Raw genomic sequence first — 18306 nt, forward strand, 5'->3', positions numbered from 1 at the left:
GGGGGATCTATGATACAAAAACATTGTGTGTTATGCAAATGGAGGTGTCATGATCTTTTTCTAGCTGCCGGGTTGTGCCAGAATGTGTCCCAAGTTCAGTCACATCATAAGTTGTTCTGCCATTGCCGCATCTTGATTGACGCCTTCCACTCATGTGCAACAAAGGGTCAATGTGCAAAATTGTGATTGATAGGTGACAGTTTCCAGGGACGCTGTGGGAACATTTGTTGGTATTACCACATTAGCTTTGATTTCTGCAGCTGCTACTGAGCTGTTGGGTGTGCATCGATGGAATAGCACCTATGTTGTACTAATGGTAGCAGGGGCATAATATCATCCATCAGCTTGGCAGGACCACAGGATCAGTCTTAAGGATCATCTCTTAAAGATTTAGGGGGCTTCTTCAGCTGCAGACTTAACACAGCTACTGTGCTACAGTGTTTTTCCTGTGCATATCAAAAATCTCAAGATTTAAAAGTATGCAGCAGGTATTTTAGAGACAGAGGATGATTGCCGGTGCTAATGATACTCAGAGTAGAACTGCTGAATTCAATGGACTCAGCCTGGATTCGTTAGCGCGTGGTGCTTCTAACATCAAGGTTGCAGGTTCAATTCCTGTATGGGACAGCTGCATAGGTTGGACTAGATAATTCTCAATGTCCCTTCCAACTCTACGATTCTAATTTTATTGAGCTCAACCGGTCTGTTCTGACTATGACTTGATTGTATATCACCTGGAGAAAATGCCTCCTAATAATGCTGAAAATAATTACAGAGAGGCTATTAAAGAGGCTTGATCATGGATCCATCATGGATTTCTATGGAGAGTTTCAGAGCATAACATGGGCACAGTGCGTTAAAAGCCATCCCACTCAGGAAGGACCACTAGATTAAAGATTTGGACACATCCATGCTATGCAAAAATTACTAGTTACTGGACACTTAAGTACATAAATACAGGGCGATTGACACCAGCAAGGGGGAATGGCTGGCACTGCTGCATGGGGAGATATGGTACATAATGAATTCCTATTTGATATGCACATAAATAAAGGCGGAAAGAAGCCTTTGAGAGGTTTAGGGTTAAGGGAGAAAGAAGGTAAACAGAAATATAAGCTCCAGGAGGAAAGGAGAATCTGAGAAGTGCTGATAAACAATATTAATCTGAGATTAGTCTTAGAAAAAGGATCCCTTGAGAAGGGAGCGCAGGACAATTCGAACTTTTAAACGTATATTTTCAGCCCAAAGCAACAAACACACAGCACAATGTTATTAGATGAAATGTGAGATTCTGCTGGACAGAAAAACCAAACGGACCTGTCTCCTTGTTAGATTGCAATGCAAACTGTTGGTTCCTGTGAACCAGAAGAATCTAATCACTAGCACAAAAGGGTAGAAAGTGACCTGTTTATTAACCATATAGGTAGGTTCCACCTCCACCACATGCATCACACCATAGCTGAGATGTTCTGAGTGTCAGGGAATCACTGCCACAAAGCAAAGTGTTGTTGTGCAAATCACCCAAGCATTCTCTCTGTCTGGAGTCTGGAGCCTACAGTCAGAGTTGATGCAGCAACCCTGCTGAAGGTAAGGTCTAACCCTGCATGGATCAGAGACAATCAGGGACCCCAAATAACAATGAATTATTATCATTACTCTGGGCAGCCCCCAACAAAATATTCAAAACACCGACCTGAGTTCCATGGAAGAAACGGAGAATATGAATGTAATAAACAACCATCCGAATCCACTCTCAGTTCTGATTAGGGATGGTGTGGGGAAGAGAAAAACATGATTCAGCTTGCAATGAAAGACAAATCTACCTATTTCGGAGTTTCCAAAATTTGCAGTTTCCAAAACAAGTAAATTGAAACACACCCATCCTTCAAAATTTGCATTTCTCCCAACTTGGCAGTGCATTTCTCCAGCCCAAGCAATGTGCATATAGTTTTGTATATTGGTGAAACCAATATACAAAAGATGTGTTATATTGGGGAACACCGCTTTGCAAATGTGTGTAAATGAAGCAAAATTGCACACAAAAATGTGTATATTAGGAGAATGTCACACTAAAATTATGGTGAATTTTCGTGAGGAATTTTATAAATAATTATTCCAAACTGATGTGAAAATTTGAAGAATTGAATTTAAGACTGGAAAAATGAGGAATCGAGAGAACCCAAAATTCACACTTTTTTTAAAAAAAATAATTTTTATTAACAGGCCAATCAAATCACATTAATTCCAAATCACATTAATTCCAAATTATACAGCCAAATTTTAAAAATTTTTGTTGGGGGTACCCATACTTCAAGCTCCGAAAGGGGTCCAAACATCACTCTTGCTGCTGCTTTGATTAAACAGTTCTATCCAGTTCTGTCCAGATAGTCTTTTTGTTATTTTCTTCATCTTCTTGTTGTTATTATCATATATTCCTTTCTTTGTGATCTCTGATAATCTTCACAAGCGGGTGAAAGACAAACATCTCCTGTGTGGGTTTTACACTCTCCAAAAATCATATCACATAAAGGACAGACGCCATTTCCACACCTCCGTTAAAAACATTCCCACAGTCTGTCCGTTGATTCACAGGCTTGCCGATCTATATCTCAGAGGGCCCTGCCAGGTCAAGATAACGTTCCGATAACCATACATTCACATTCCAATGACCCTGGTCCTCCTCCCCCTCGTCCTCCTTAGGCAAGCCTGTCTTCACAAAATTCCATTTATAACTGCGTCATAAAACTTTCCTTCCATTCCCCGATGTTTCCACCAGTTCTCTCTTTAATCAGTAATTCATTCCCACACAGTTCTTGGTCTCCTGCTTGTAATTAATAATCGCAACGATTCTTCTCTCTGGAGGGGAGGGTTATTGGTACTCACATAAGGCAAAAATAGAAAAGTTTTTTCCTCCCTCTCCCCTTTCCGTTTCACTCCGACATACCAGTCTTTTAATGATGATTCTTCACTTGATTTATTTGTCCAACCCATCGCTCTGCTCACAGAGATCCCATTAATCAGCAGTCTTTACTCCCGATCTTCACTTGATGTATGTGCATTAGCTTCTTTCCAATTATATATTTCCAATTATATATTTCGAGCTAATGCGAACCAGTGCGCTGATTAGAGACAGCGTCAGGGAGAGCCGATCTCACTCGAGGGCTTCGTGCCAAGTGTCCACACCCCCTTCTTTCGAATCTGGGGGTGAATTATGGACACAGCTGGCAAGGCAGTCCCCCCATCCCCTTGGGCGGGCAAGGGAGGCTACATACTCCCATAGCAGCCTCTTAATTACCTCGTGTGGGTCAGAGAGATGTTATTGTCGGCCATCTTCCAATGCGCCCTCTGGTGCCCCCCCAAATTCACACTTTAACCCACCTCTCATTCTCTCACGTATGAAAATTTGAGTCTGCACGTTTCATGTTGGGTTGTAAATTTGCCAGAGTCATGTTGGTAAAGCTGTCAACTTTCCCCTTTTCTTGCGAGGAATCCTATTTGGAATAAGGGAATTTCCCTTTTAAAAAGGGAAATGTTGACAGCTATGCCCCTGACCGTTAGGTCCAGTCACGGACAACTCTGGGGTTGCGGCGCTCATCTCGCTTTATTGGCCGAGGGAGCCGGCGTACAGCTTCTGGGTTGTGTGGCCGGCATGACTAAGCCGCTTCTGGTGAACCAGAGCAGCGCACGGAAACGCTGTTTACCTTCCCGCCAGAGCGGTACCTATTTATCTACTTGAACTTTGTGCTTTCGAACTGCTAGGTTGGCAGGAGCAGGGACCGAACAACGGGAGCTCACCCCGTCACAGGGATTCGAACCGCCAACCATCTGATCAGCAAGTCCTAGGCTCTGTCGTTTAACCCACAGTGCCACCTGCGTCATGTTGGTATTCAGCACCTAATTCCACCACCCGTCATCGGCTCCTGAGGAAGTGAGGCAAAAACCATCTAGCAGCACCCATTCGTGCAATGGGCTGTCATCATTCTGCATCTAAAGGACTGCACTTGGAGATGACCGGGGGGGGGGACGGATGGACCACTGCTGACATGCAGGATCATAGCAAAGGAATCGCTCAGCTGTACCGCTACTTGGCAGAGAGATTATCAACTTCCTAGGTAAAAATCATCCAGTGTTTATGTTCCTTTTACTGCTGTTACTCTCTTCAGAGGAACTCGGCGCGTTTGAAGGTCAGGTTCAAGGAGTGCGTTGGAGGAAGCTGTTACCCACTTTATTACTAACCAATTAACAATTATTGTGATGGATGAAGGGGGGTGGGAATGTGTGTGCTTGCAGTCCACTGTGGAAATCCTTGCCAATAAAGGCTGGGTCACCCACTGGGCCTTGGATAGCTCAATTGGTAGAGCATGAGACTCTTAATTGCAGGGTTGTGGGTTCAAATCCCATGTTGGGCAAAAGATTCCTGCATTGCAGGGGGTTGGACTAGATGACCCCTGTGGTCCCTTCCAACTCTATACTCTATACCAGGGATCAGCAAACTTTTCAGAAGGGGGCTGGTCCACTGTCCCTCAGACCTTGTGGGATTATATTTTGTGGGATTATATTTTGAAAGGGGGGGGATGAACGAATTCCTATGCCCCACACATAAAAGCACACATTCTACTTACGTAAAAGCATGCTGATTCCCATAGCATCCGCCTAGGACTTGGCGATCAAAAGGTTGGCGGTTTGAATCCCCGCGACGGGGTGAGCTCCCGTTGCTCGGTCCCAGCTCCTGCCAACCTAGCAGTTTGAAAGCATGTCAAAGTGCAAGTAGATAAATAGGTACTGCTCCAGCGGGAAGGTAAACGGCGTTTCCTTGCGCTGCTCTGGTTCGCCAGAAGCGGCTTAGTCATGCTGGCCACATGACCCGGAAGCTGTACGCCGGCTCCCTCGGCCAGTAAAGCGAGATGAGCGTCGCAACCCCAGAGTCAGCCATGACTGGACCTAATGGTCAGGGGTCCCTTTACCTTTACCAGCATCATTGCTAACTACATTTCCCAGGTCCCGTTTTTGGAACTTTCACTATACAGTACTTATCAGCCATTGTTATGGGTGTTCACCACTGGAGCATGAAATTTATAAATGGAAATGAAGAGCAGTGGTTAGATCAGCTTTTGCCAACTTGGTGCTGTCCGGGAGTTTTGGACTGCAACTTTCAGTCAGCCCCAGGCAGCATGGACTATGGGCAAGGCAGCATAACAGTCAAGGAACTCTGCTGCTCTCTCCTTTCTTAGTCTGCACAGGAAAATTGCAATTTGCTCTTTTTCTTTTTTCTTTTTTAAATGATATTTATTGGAAAAAAGTTTTTTTAAAAAAAATTAAAAAAAAATTACACACGCACAAAGAAAAAACAAGACAGAAAAATAAAAAGAAAAAATTAAACCATCATTCTCAGATTACCCACTTTCAATACCTTCTTTCTTTGACCTCCTCCTCCTCCCTTTTCTTGTATCCTGATTAATAATAATCGCAGCAAATCCTTTCCTTAATTCATAATTTCATCTTATCATATAGAAACCTTAAAGTTTAAAGCTTAAATCTTATTTTTACCAACTTCTCCTAACCATAACATTCTTACCTAATTCTTTAGACATTTTTACAAGAGCCAAGTAATTTCATTTCAACATTTTTCTAACATTCATTAATTTTATAGAACAATCTTAATTATATATATATATAGAGAGAGAGAGAGAGAGAGAGAGAAACAATCCAATCTTCATCCAGCGTCCCTTCCTCCTGGTCCCGGGCTTTGTCAGTCCTTTTTAACCTATTAATCTAGCACATTAACCTGGTAACCTTATATCCGAGGCCTTCAAGTCTCTTCCATGTCCCTTCCGCAGCTCTTCTTCATATTTTCCTTTCATTCTCAGGAACTCCAGCTTGGTAATGTTTTGGACCCTTTTCAACAAATCAGCCCCTTTTCCATAGACCAGACTGGACTCCATATGGTATTTAAAAACATGTTCCAGATTCCCTCCAAAATTGAGAGCCCCCACAGCTCCAGACATCAGACGGCCCATTGCCAGACTCGAAAAGTCCAAATCTCCCTGTAAAGGGGGGTCTATCCAGCCCCCCATTTCCAAACCTAACCAAACTTTATCTTTCCAAGTCTGTTTTTTTCCAAGTTCATTTGTCAACTCCAAAAATTTATGTTCCTGCTGGGCCGCTGCTCCCTCCGTCTCTGGCGCCCAAGATTCAGCAACATCCTCTTCTTTCAGTTGTTCTGTCATGGCACACTCCTGTTTTAGTTCCTGGGTGGGCTCCATATAATTTCCCACTACCTGTTCAAGGGTTCTGGCCGCATTAGTCATTAAATCCGTCTTCTGGCTTAACTGATCCAATAGGGCATTTATTTTACAGAAAGCACCCAACAGTGCTTCTGAAGACATTGTCCTGCAAGGTCACAAATCCTTTCCCACGGTTGTAATCTGAGACAGCTGCAAGCTCCCAGGAATTAGTTACAATTTCACAGTCCCCCTCTAGGTGGAAAGCTTCTAGTTGTTCTTTCTTTTGATAACAATAGCAACAAAGTTTCTTTTTTATGATATTTTGTCCATATTTGTTCTTTTAAAATGCGAAAGGAAACAATGGAATCACTATGTTTCTCTTCTCTTAACTATCTGTCAGAGACATTTGTTTTTGGTCAATGAGCTTCAAACGTCAATTCTGACACCCCGCTCCAGGATCAGGACGGTGGAAAATTACTTTGCTTTAAACTCACTTCTGCAGGTTTAAACAGCCCAAAAAACATCCCCCTTCTTATCCTGCTGCCGAAGGGGGGTTCAGCGATTTTAAATGATGAAAGCCAATCCTTTAAAAGTGATTTTCAAAGCTCTAGTTTACATTGCCTTTGCTTTGTTCTGGCTACAAGGAAACGGAAGGCTGACTTCCTGTTTAGACCTTCCCGTTTCAGTACCAAATTAGGGTAAATTTTAAGTCCAAATTCCTTTCTATTTTGCCAGTTCTTAATTCAAGTCCAATTATTCAGTGTTTCAGTACTCACGGGTGGTTATTTTAGATGCCAAATTGTCCCAGGAAAAAGGCAGCGCTCTCCGGTAACGGCTATACGGCTTCGCTCAGCAGAAAAAGCAATTGACTCACAGCACTGCGCCACTTCCCCCTCGTCACTTCGGAGCCTGTTAGTGGGTTCCTTTGCGGGTTGGGGGGGCGCTAAGGGTGCCCGCCGAGTCCCACGGTCACAGGCTTCATCTGCCTGTGATTTCCAGAAGGGTCCCCACTTCGCCGTAGCGGAAAAGACCCGTTTCATGCAGAGCTGGTCCCTCCAATTCAGAGGGAGTCCGCTATTACCGATGGCGCCACCCCGGAAGTCGCAATTTGCTCTTTTTCAAAAGCTCTGTCGGCGCACGCACTTCACAGCTAAGTCACAAGGCCGGCAACTTCTACTATTTTATTTCGAACCATGCTATTTTTAGAAAGCTACTTAAAGCCTAAAAATAGAGACTCGTAGCAGAACCAAAGGAATTTCAGACTTCACGTTAAAAATCTGAGCGCGCTGTTTTTAGAGCTGAACACCTGGGCTGTCTCAAAATTACACTTGGAGGTTTGAAGCTGGCCCATCTGTTGATGTTTCTTGACCTCTAAACCATCCTCAGCCCCGTTCGCCAAAGCTGAGCAAGCCGTACATAGTCGTGCTGTTACAGGATTTCACGTTGCGATCAACGCGGGGAGTGCTTTTGTTTTAATGGCGTGTTTTTGTTTATTTAAATGAGATCACTGCATAGCTGTCAACTTACAGATTTGAAAATAAGGGACCAGCAGCCTTGAAAATAAGGGACCAGCACTCAAAATAAGGGACCTGCAACCTCACGTGTTCCAGGCACTCCAGTCTTCCTGTCCTCCTGCAGTCTGGTCAAACTCATGCTGGGTAGCTTCGAGAACACTGTCCAACCAACTTTGTAACCAGAGGTTCAACTGAATAGAATCTGAATCACATGCACCACAAGGCCTATGCAGCCTAACTTAAGATGGCTCCCCGGCCTGGCTTTGCGCTGCAAAGTTTGCAGCAGCACGTGCAACAAAATGGCGTCCAGCATTCAAAAAACCCCTCAGCTTGCATTAACTAGCCACACACAAGGCATGCAAGCTCCACCCCCCCCCAGTCGTCCTTAGACTTCTTATTGGGTGAGCAACACAGCCAAGCAACACAGTTGGAGCCTCCCTCCTCCCTGGCTGGCAGGGAGGGAGGGAGAGGAGCTGCTTCCTTTGAAATTTAAGGGACATCATTTAAGGGACATTTAAGGGACATCCATCAATAAGGGACAGCAGCGGGACATGGCGCTGGAATAAGGGACTGTCCCTTCAAATAAGGGACACTTGACAGCTATGGATCACTGGGATGTACCTGGGGAAGGCCCATGACGCAGTGTCACAGCATCTGGCTTTGTATATATAAGGATTTGGGTTCAACCATAGCATCTCCACATAGGAAAAAGGGTTGAAACCCTGCCAGTCCGTGTAGACAGAACTGAGCTAGGACTGGGTCTGACTTGGTACAGATCTGCTCTTTTGTGTGAAAAGCTGTACACACATCCAGCAGTGTAGCATTGGCTGTCAGTGCCCAGGTGTCTAGGACATGGGTAGGCAAACTAAGGCCCAGGGGCTGGATCTGGCCCAATCGCCTTCTCAATCCGGCCCACAGACGGTCCAGGAATCAGCGTGTTATGTAAAAACATAACATAGAATGTGTGCTTTTATTTAAAATGCAACTCTGGGTTATTTGTGGGGCATAGGAATTCATTCATTCCGCCCCCCAAAAATATAGTCCGGCCCCCCACAAGGTCTGAGGGACAGTGGACTGGCCCCCTGCTGAAAAAGTTTGCTGACCCCTGGTCTAGGAGGTCAGTCAAGTATTTATTTCCAGAGTCAATGCTCAACACATTACCTCTGGTAAATGAGCGACCATAGCCGCTAGAGGGCTGTGAAAATTTGTGTCCCAGGCTTTTTAAATTCATCTACCCATGTACTAGGGATGAGGGTGGCACTGTGGGTTAAACCACAGAGCCTAGGACTTACCAATCAGAAGGTCAGCAGTTCGAATCCCCATGACGGGGCGAGCTCCCGTTGCTCAGTCCCTGCTCCTGCCAACCTAGCAGTTCGAAAGCACGTCAAAGTGCAAGTAGATAAATAGGTACCGCTCCGGCGGGAAGGTAAACGGCGTTTCCGTGCACTGCTCTGGTTCGCCAGAAGTGGCTTAGTCATGTTGGCCACATGACCCGGAAGCTGTACGCCAGCTCCCTCAGCCAATAAAGCGAGATGAGCGCCCCAACCCCAGAGTCAGTCACGACTGGACCTAATGGTCAGGGGTCCTTTACCTTTACCCATGTACTATCTCAGGGATGTCCAACCGATCGGCCCCCAGTTGTTAGAAGTCAATCGCGGTCAATCGTGGGCTCAGTTTCCTTTGTGGGGGGAAAAGGAACATCCGTCCCCACCCCCCTTGCTCTCTCCTTTAACCACAAACATTTTCAAGAACGGAAGACGGAGTTACTGCTGGTGGGATTACTTCTTGTTTAGCAATTTATGACATGCCCCAAAGCAGCAGAATTCTTAGGTTTCCCTCTCCAAAAACAGCTGAACAGATTTGGCTATTCCCCCCTTTAAAAATGCTCAGCAACTTAGATTCCCCCCCTAAAAAAAGCTCAAAAACTGTGGCTTGCCCCCCTAAAAAAAGCTCCACAACTTGCTCCTCTAAAAAAAAAAGGCGAACAACTTTGGGTCCCCCCCAAAATGGGTAGATCACTTCTAAAAAATTTTCCCCCCTGGATCATTCCAGCGCCCCCCAGGGGACGGTATCACCCACTTTAGGAAACACTGGCATAGACCAATGTAAAGAAGAAGAAGGTACCTTTTTTCATATGTGGTGGTCAAGTAAGGTAATAAAAGCTTTCTGGGAAATGATATATAAGGAACTGAATTTTTTTTTAAAATAACTTTTGTAAAAAAACCCAAAAAACCAGAAGGCTTTTTATTAGGAATTGTAGGTACCGATATCCCAAAGGAACAGAAAAGACTTTTTATGCATGCGACATCAGCAGCACATGTGCTATTAGCCCAGAGATGGAAAGAAGACAAAGTCCCTAGCAGAGAGGAATGGCAAACCAAGCTGCTAGACTACACCGAAATGGCAAAACTAACCGGAAAGCTCAGGAACCAAGAAGACCAAAACTTGAAGAAGGAATGGGAAAATATTATAATTTATTCAGGAGACCACTGCAAGCAGATGAAAACATTAGCAGGATTTCAATCTCACTTGTAATGTAAAAAATACTATGGACAATATGGATAGATACAAAATATAGACTATGAAATAATATACAGTTGAAAATGTTGGCACTAAAACCCATGAAGGGGGTGGGGGTGGGGAGTCTCAAGATTCAGAGAAATCTCTTTACAGTGGTACCTCAGGTTACAGACGCTTCAGGTTACAGACGCTTCAGGTTACAGACTCCGCTAACCCGGAAGTAGTACCTCGGGTTAAGAACTTTGCTTCAGGATGAGAACAGAAATCGGGCTCTGGCAGCGTGGCGGCAGCAGGAGGCCCCATTAGCTAAAGTGGTGCTTCAGGTTAAGAACAGTTTCAGGTTAAGAATAGACCTCCAGAACGAATTAAGTTCTTAACCTGAGGTACCACTGCATATGGATATGTATTTGGTATTGCTATAAATTCATATTTGTGAAATCAAATAAAAATGATTTCAAAAAAAGAAGAAGGAAACACTGGCAGAGAACAATTTATTCAAAAACAAATAACTCTAGGAAATGAACTTAGGAGGAACAAGGTTTATGATGAGGACGACGACGACGTGAAAGCTGTTGGTCCTTTCATTATAACTGCAAAGCCTTTTTTTTTTTAACAGAACAGGTTGTGTCCCGGCAAATTACAGCAGAGCAAATCAGGCAGGAGGAACCGTGTGCAGAACATGTGACGATTCACCGTGGAAGAGCAGCCAGTACTTTTACATGGTCATCTGAATCCCGTTGCTATGCACCGGGGATAACTTGCTCGACGTCAGGCCCCGTTCAGATACAGTAGATAAGCACAGGGTGCTGTGCCCACACTACTCATGAAACCTCTTTTGCTAAGCAATATTTATGGCGGGGGGGGGGGGACGATGCGCATAAAGGGGCATGTTTGTGGAATCAAGGCTATCCTATGCTGCCAATAAAGCATGCTGTTTGCAAGTGCTAATTAAAAGTGGAAACCATTCCTGCTTCAGCTTGTTGTTGTTTAGTCGTTTAGTCGTGTCCGACTCTTTGTGACCCCATAGACCAGAGCACGCCAGGCACTCTTGTCTTCCACTGCCTCCCGCAGTCTGGTCAAACCCATGCTGGTAGCTTTGAGAACACTATCCAACCATCTTGTCCTCTGTCATCCCTTTCTCGTTGTGCCCTCAATCTTTCCCAACATCAGGGTCTTTTCCAGGGAGTCTTCTCTTCTCATGAGGTGGCCAAAGTATTGGAGCCTCAGCTTCAGGATCTGTCCTTCCAGTGAGCACTCAGGGCTGATTTCCTTCAGACTGGATACGTTTGTTCTTCTTGCAGTCCATGGGACTCTCAAGAGTCTCCTCCAGCACCATAATTCAAAAGCATCAATTCTTTGGCGATCAGCCTTCTTTATGGTCCAGCTCTCACTTCCATACATCACTACTGGGAAAACCATAGCTTTAACTATACAGACCTTTGTCAGCAAGGTGATGTCCCTGCTTTTTAAGATGCTGTCTAGGTTTGTCATTGCTTTTCTCCTAAGAAGCAGGCGTCTTCAGCTACTTTACCGTTACAGTGGTACCTCAGGTTAAGTACTTAATTCGGTCCGGAGGTCCGTTCTTAACCTGAAACTGTTCTTAACCTGAAGCACCACTTTAACTAATGGGGCCTCCTGCTGCTGCCATGCCGCAGGAGCACAATTTCTGTTCTCATCCTGAAGCAAAGTTCTTAACCCGAGGTAATATTTCTGGGTTAGCGGAGTCTGTAACCTGAAGTGTATGTAACCTGAAGCATATGTAACCTGAGGTACCACTGTATTTGGCTTGTTTCGTATGACTGTAGGTAGAATTCAATTTGCAGCTCATGCCGGCTTTCTTTGCATCCGGCATTAAGCATTCGTTTGGCCAACCAATCATACGAATGAGCACAGATTGCTGACAGGCACACGCCAACATCCGCCACCCCCCTCCCCTGCAATCCAGAGATGAGGAAAGTTTAACTATTGATTTCTGCCTGTCATGTCACTATTCAAAATACAGGAGCTCGTCCAGGGAAAAGAAGAAAAAAGCTGGCATCCTAGTGACAAGCCGTGTGGCATTTCCTTACGCTGCTGACGATTGGTGATCTGCGCTTGAAACAAATCGAGTGACACTAAACACCGTTTTCAGTACATATCTGAAACATAACAACCCCCAAGAATGGCTTGAGTGGAAATAAACTCAGTTTGCCACGGTACGAGGCAAGCCATTCATGCACTTGGTTGGGGAATGTGCAATTTTGACACGTTCTCTAACAAGTAAAACAGATGGCCAGGGAATATGTTTAAAATTACGAGCGGCTCAGTAGAATCATAGAATTGTAGAATTGAAAGGGATCATAAGGCAAGAATCTTTTGCTCAATGTGGGGCAGCATCCTCTGCCTTGTGAACCATGGTTTGTGTGTGGGCTGGTTCTGGCTACTCACATAACCCAGAGAGGGCACTGTAAATGTGCTCCAGATATATCCCATATCTGAGCTATGGCATTAAAAAAATAAGTTTGGTGGGTCTAAGCCCCTGTGAGTTCTGATTCAAGTTGAATTTGGATGCTCTCCCTCTCTCCCTCTCCCTCTCCCCCTCCCTCTCTCTCCCTCTCCCCATGTGTGCTTGCAGTGGGGAGTGCTTACCAGGAGGACAAGGCAGCCAGAATTGTGAATGACAAGTTGCTGCTCTTCTAGACACCCTGAATCTGCATAGGTAGAAAGCTATGTGAGAACGTGCTGGAGCTTGCTTTCCCCTCCTTCCTCCCATTCCTTTTCCCCTCTCATGACATGTCTCTATTTCAGTTCTTCAGTTCTCTATGCTTTTTAGCAGTTCTTGTTCTTATCTGTAAGTTGCCTTGAGTACCATCAGGCTATGGTATGTATAAACAAACAAACAAATATTATTTTACCACACCCTAATAATATCAATATCAATTTTAGTATCCTGTCCATCTGACTGGGTGGCATTTAGCATATATCATACATGCATACATACATACATACATACATACATACATAATAAAACATTATACAGTAAAAGGCTTCCCTATACAGTGGTACCTCGGGTTACATACGCTTCAGGTTACATACGCTTCAGGTTACAGACTCCGCTAACCCAGAAATAGTGCTTCAGGTTAAGAACTTTGCTTCAGGATGAGAACAGAAATTGTGCAGCGGCAGCGCAGTGGCAGCAGGAGGCCCCTTTAGCTAAAGGGGTGCTTCAGGTTAAGAACAATTTCAGGTTAAGAATAGACCTCCAAAACGAATTAAGTTCTTAACCCGAGGTACACCTGTACAGGGCTGCCTTCAGATGTCGCCTAAAGGTTATATAGTTACTCATCTCCTTGATATATGATGGGAGGGTGTTCCACAGGAAGGGGGCCACTACTGAGAAGGCCCCCTATCTAGTTCCCTGTAGCGTCACTTCTTGCAGTGAAGGAACCTCCACATCAGTTTGTATTGATTAACAAGTAGATTTAAAACTCATTTTTATACATTATTTCCACACATTCTTGTTACATTTTTTTATTAATGGACTGATTTGACAGGCAAGATTGTGAGGTAGCACGGGTCATGTTTCACCTATGGGGGTGGGGAGGGGCAGAGTTCCCTGATGCTCATGCACAAAGAGACTTTCACACGCCAAACTGGCTCTGTTCTGACAACGTGCTGGCCAAACAGTATTCTTTTTCAGACACCCTGGCAGAAAACTGATGGATGGCGAGACTCTTAATGGTGAAGAGCAATTTGAGAGACCTACAGAATTCATATGAATAGGTAAAGGTAAAGGGACCCCTGACCATTAGGTCCAGTCGTGGCCGACTCTGGGGTTGCGGCGCTCATCTCGCTTTATTGGCCGAGGAAGCCAGTGTACAGCTTCCGGGTCATGTGGCCAGCATGACTAAACCGCTTCTGGCGAACCAGAGCAGCGCACGGAAACGCTGTTTACCTTCCCGCTGGAGCGGGACCTATTTATCTACTTGCACTTTGATGTGCTTTCGAACTGCTAGGCTGGCAGGAGCAGGGACCAAGCAATGGGAGCTCACCCCTTCGCAGGGATTCGAACTGCCGACCTTCTGATCGGCAAGTCCTAGGCTCTGTGGTTTAACCCACAGCGCCACCCGTGTCCCTTGTTCATATGAATAGCCTGCAGTGAATCAGATCTAGCAGTCCCCCTGTAACAGGGACCTGCCAGATGCTCCTGGGAAGCTCAGAAGCAGAGCAAGATGAAATGGTTTCTTCCACCACCCCTCTGCTGAGGGATAAACTGCTGCTGAAGATGGAGGCTCCATTGCTTGTCACTGGAAAGAATCCACCTCTCTTCTTCATAGCACAGACTGAGGTCAAGACAGGAGCCAAAATAAGAGGTCATCCTCCTCCACACATTCTTCATAACCCAATAAAGATCTTAATTTGTTTCTTTAAAAGAAAACGACAGGGGAAGCTCTTTGGCCACCAGTGGGTCCAGCACCTATGTTAGAATATCCTTCAAGGTCAACCAGCATACGATTGCAGACTAAAAGAATTTTCTGCAGACAGTGCAGTATCTTTTTTTGGGGGGGGTCCATTAGATTTGGTTAAAGGGGACCTTGGAGGGTTTGTTTTTTGCTTGTCAGAGGGGAAGCAGGATCTGTACAAAGTGGTTCTTCAGTGATGTGGTTCTTCGGTGATGCAGACACCAAAATAAATTCAAAAGTGCCTTGGACAAGCATCTTCTAAAAGCAAAAGAAATGTCTCTAAGCTTACCATGAGCTAGCACCAGGGTGGGGTGATAAGGAAAAGAGAGCAAATACCACAGTGGAGAGAGGGTGAAGAGAGAGTTTTTATTGTGACTAACAGGTCAAGCTTGTAATCAAAAGGAATGATTTTGTACAGAAAGCAAATCCCTTCCCAAGCCCAAATCAGTTTTAAATGTGCTCGGCACAAAAGTACCTAAAACTGTATGTTTGCAGTTCAGGAAGTGTTTTTTGTTTTTGTTTTTTTTACCCAGGGGCACCTCTTTCATGTCTGCAGCTTTCAGACTTGCAAAATGCTTGGGGAGATTAAGTTATTCATTTTCACACACCTTAAAACACTAACAGCTGCCCTCGTGGGAAATTACTGCAGCTCTTTCTCTTGAAATTTGGCAAGATTTGTGACCTCAGAAGACCAACCTTGCCTGGAAATTTCACCAATTCTGCAGCAAATTTTAAAAAGCTATAGACATCTCATTAAGAAAGTGTGCTTGCACAAAGCCCCTGAAACTATTTACCTGTCATTTGCCAGGCTCTACTCACTCTGAGAATGCCTGCAAATTTCATCCACTTCTGCCAAAGGAAAAACCAGCAGCTGTTTTTCAAATTTGTATTAGTAAATGTATTGTATTAGTAAATGGTGGAAGCGGCAAAAATGAAGCAGACTCAGAAAGAACTCAAGCCAAACTGGGCAGCCTACAAAACACCTTCACACCAAGGTGTTTTCCAAAGCACTGGATCAGAGTCTGAACAAAATCTTCTGACTGGTGCACACACCCAGTTTTTAATTCTGCTGCTGAACAATTTGTGGTAGTTTTACTCCTGCTCCCTTTTAAAGGTTGATTTGTTATGTATTACAACTGTATGTATCCATTAAGGTTTTTATGCTGTTTTCTGTTGGCCTGTTGCTTTTATTGAATGCTACTTCAAGTGCCATTAGGCAGAAAGGTCACCTACGCTTGAAAGTAACAAAGCACAATATTTTCAAGGACGAATAATATTGTGCACAATATATCGTGATTTTGTTTAGCATGTACATTGTAAAAATAGCAAACTATGGACTTGTGCCAGTGAGTCTAATTTACAGATGGACTGTGATACAGTGTCCTGAGTCCAGGCATACCCCGAGGTAAGTCCCAATAGTGTACACAGTCCCATGGGCAATGCTCAAGAGGAGTCCAGTGGTCAAATACATGTTCAGGTCTAATGCAAAGAGAAAGATTCAAAGTCAAACCATAAGGCCATGTACCCATTTTTGAAGAAGCTCCAGGGTTAGAATTCTAGGTTGAACTCCTAAACGGCCTCAGCCCACTATACCTGAAGGAGCGTCTCCACCTCCATCGTTCTGCCCGGACACTGAGGTCCAGCTCTGAGGGCCTTCTGGTGGTTCTCTCACTACAAGAAGTGAGGTTACAGGGAACCAGGCAGAGGGCCTTCTCGGTAGAGGCGCCTGCCTTGTGGAACGCCCTCCCATCAGATGTCAAGGAAATAAACAACTATCTGACTTTTAGAAGACATCTGAAGGCAGCCCTGTACAGGGAAGTTGTTAATGTTTGATGTTTGTGTTTTTAATATTCTGTTGGGAGCCGCCCAGAGCGGCTGGGGAAACCCAGCCAGATGGGCGGGGTATAAATAAATAAATTATTATTATTATTCTATAAAATCACAGTCCAGTTGAGTTCATCATTACGCCCCATCAACAGTGAGAGTTGAGCAGAGAGTTTGACCATGTCGAGCCGATAGAAACACACAGCAGTCTTCCCCTGTTACAGGCAGAAATCCTGGTGTTATTAGTCACAGCCTGACTTTGTCACTGGTGGCCTTGAATTGCTTTCAACACACGAAGCTACCTTCTACTGAGTCAGCGCATAGGACCATCTAGGTCAGGCTTGTTTACTGCAGCTGGCAGCGCCTCTGCAAGGTTTCAGGAAGGAGTCTCTCCCAGACTACCTGGAGATGCTGAAGACAGAACCGCTCACCTTCTGCAAGCCCTACCGCTGAGCTGCTCCAGAATTTTTAATTGTTGCTTTGCTTCCTCTGCTTGGCTTGTGGCAAAGGAAACACACATGAACCCTCATGAGCAGAGAGCAAAATAACTGTTGAATGAACTGTCTCCTCGTCCTCCTCTCTCCCTCCCTCCCTCCTTTACCCCTGCTCCACCTGTGCTTAGAGGAGCAATTGAATGTGGGAGAGGCAAGTTTGGAGCTGTTCCCGGGCCAATGGCAAGAGTGGCTCCTGGCGTGGTTCCAAGCTGCATTCCTGTTCTCAGAAAAATAGGTGTTGTTAGTCATCACTTAAGTGCCCGTGGACTGAAAGATTAATAGGGTGTCCCCACCCCCATACTCTCCCTGCCTTGCCAAAGTTTACGGTCGGGCTTGAGGCAACAGCAACATGAGTGCATGTACTTTCATGGGCGACTGACCTTGTTTGAACTGTGCAAGAATCATGATCCAGAGAGTAACTCCCTTTTCAGAGCAGCGCTTCGGAGGTGGGTAGGGCGCCCAACAGCTACCCTGCGAGAGGAGCAAAAGTGGAGTAAGAACATGGATGACCGTATTTTTTGCTCTATAAGGTGCACCAGACCATAAGACGCACCGTGTTTTTGGAAGAGGAAAACAAGAGAAAAAAAATATTCTGAATCCCAGAAGCCAGGACAGCCACCGGGATCGCAGTGCAGCAATCCTGCTGGCTGTCCTGGCTTATGGGATAGCCGCGTGCAGCCTCTCCAGGCCTGGGGAGGCTGCACGCGGCTAAGCAGGAAGCCAGGAAGCGCAGTGATCCTGCTCACTGTCCTGGCTTCTTGCTTGGCCGCGCGCAGCCTCTCCTGGGCAAGGGGAGCCTTCATCCCCTGCCTGGGAGAGGTTTCACGCGGCTAAGGCTCCCCCAAGAGTAGCGCTCCCTTAAAGAGTGCGCGGAGTGTGTCTTGGGGGCTTTTCCCCGAGGAGGGAGAAGGGCAGTCCTTTTTACCCATTGTTGTCTTTTTAATTGTATATATTGCTTGTTTTATGTTGCTATGGCCGTTGGCTAAGGCGAATAAAGTTTATCTATCTATCTATCTATCTTTAAAGGGAGCACTGAGCAGAGCCTCCCGCCTGCATTCGCTCCATAAGACGCACACACATTTCCCCTTACTTTTTAGGAGGGGGAAAGTGCATCTTATAGAGCGAAAAATACGGTAGTCCTGAGTCCTCACTATGGAAGCATTATGAAAGCATTAATTCCACAGGAGGACACCTGAAATGCAGAGCCACTGCTTTCATATCCAATGATGGAGCTGTCAAGAGCAAAGGACCGTGGGGAGTGCAATACAGTGGGAGGATAGCATCCACA

Source organism: Podarcis filfolensis (assembly GCF_964270895.1).
Source record: "Podarcis filfolensis genome assembly, chromosome: 2".
Taxonomy (NCBI): Eukaryota; Metazoa; Chordata; class Lepidosauria; order Squamata; family Lacertidae; genus Podarcis; species Podarcis filfolensis.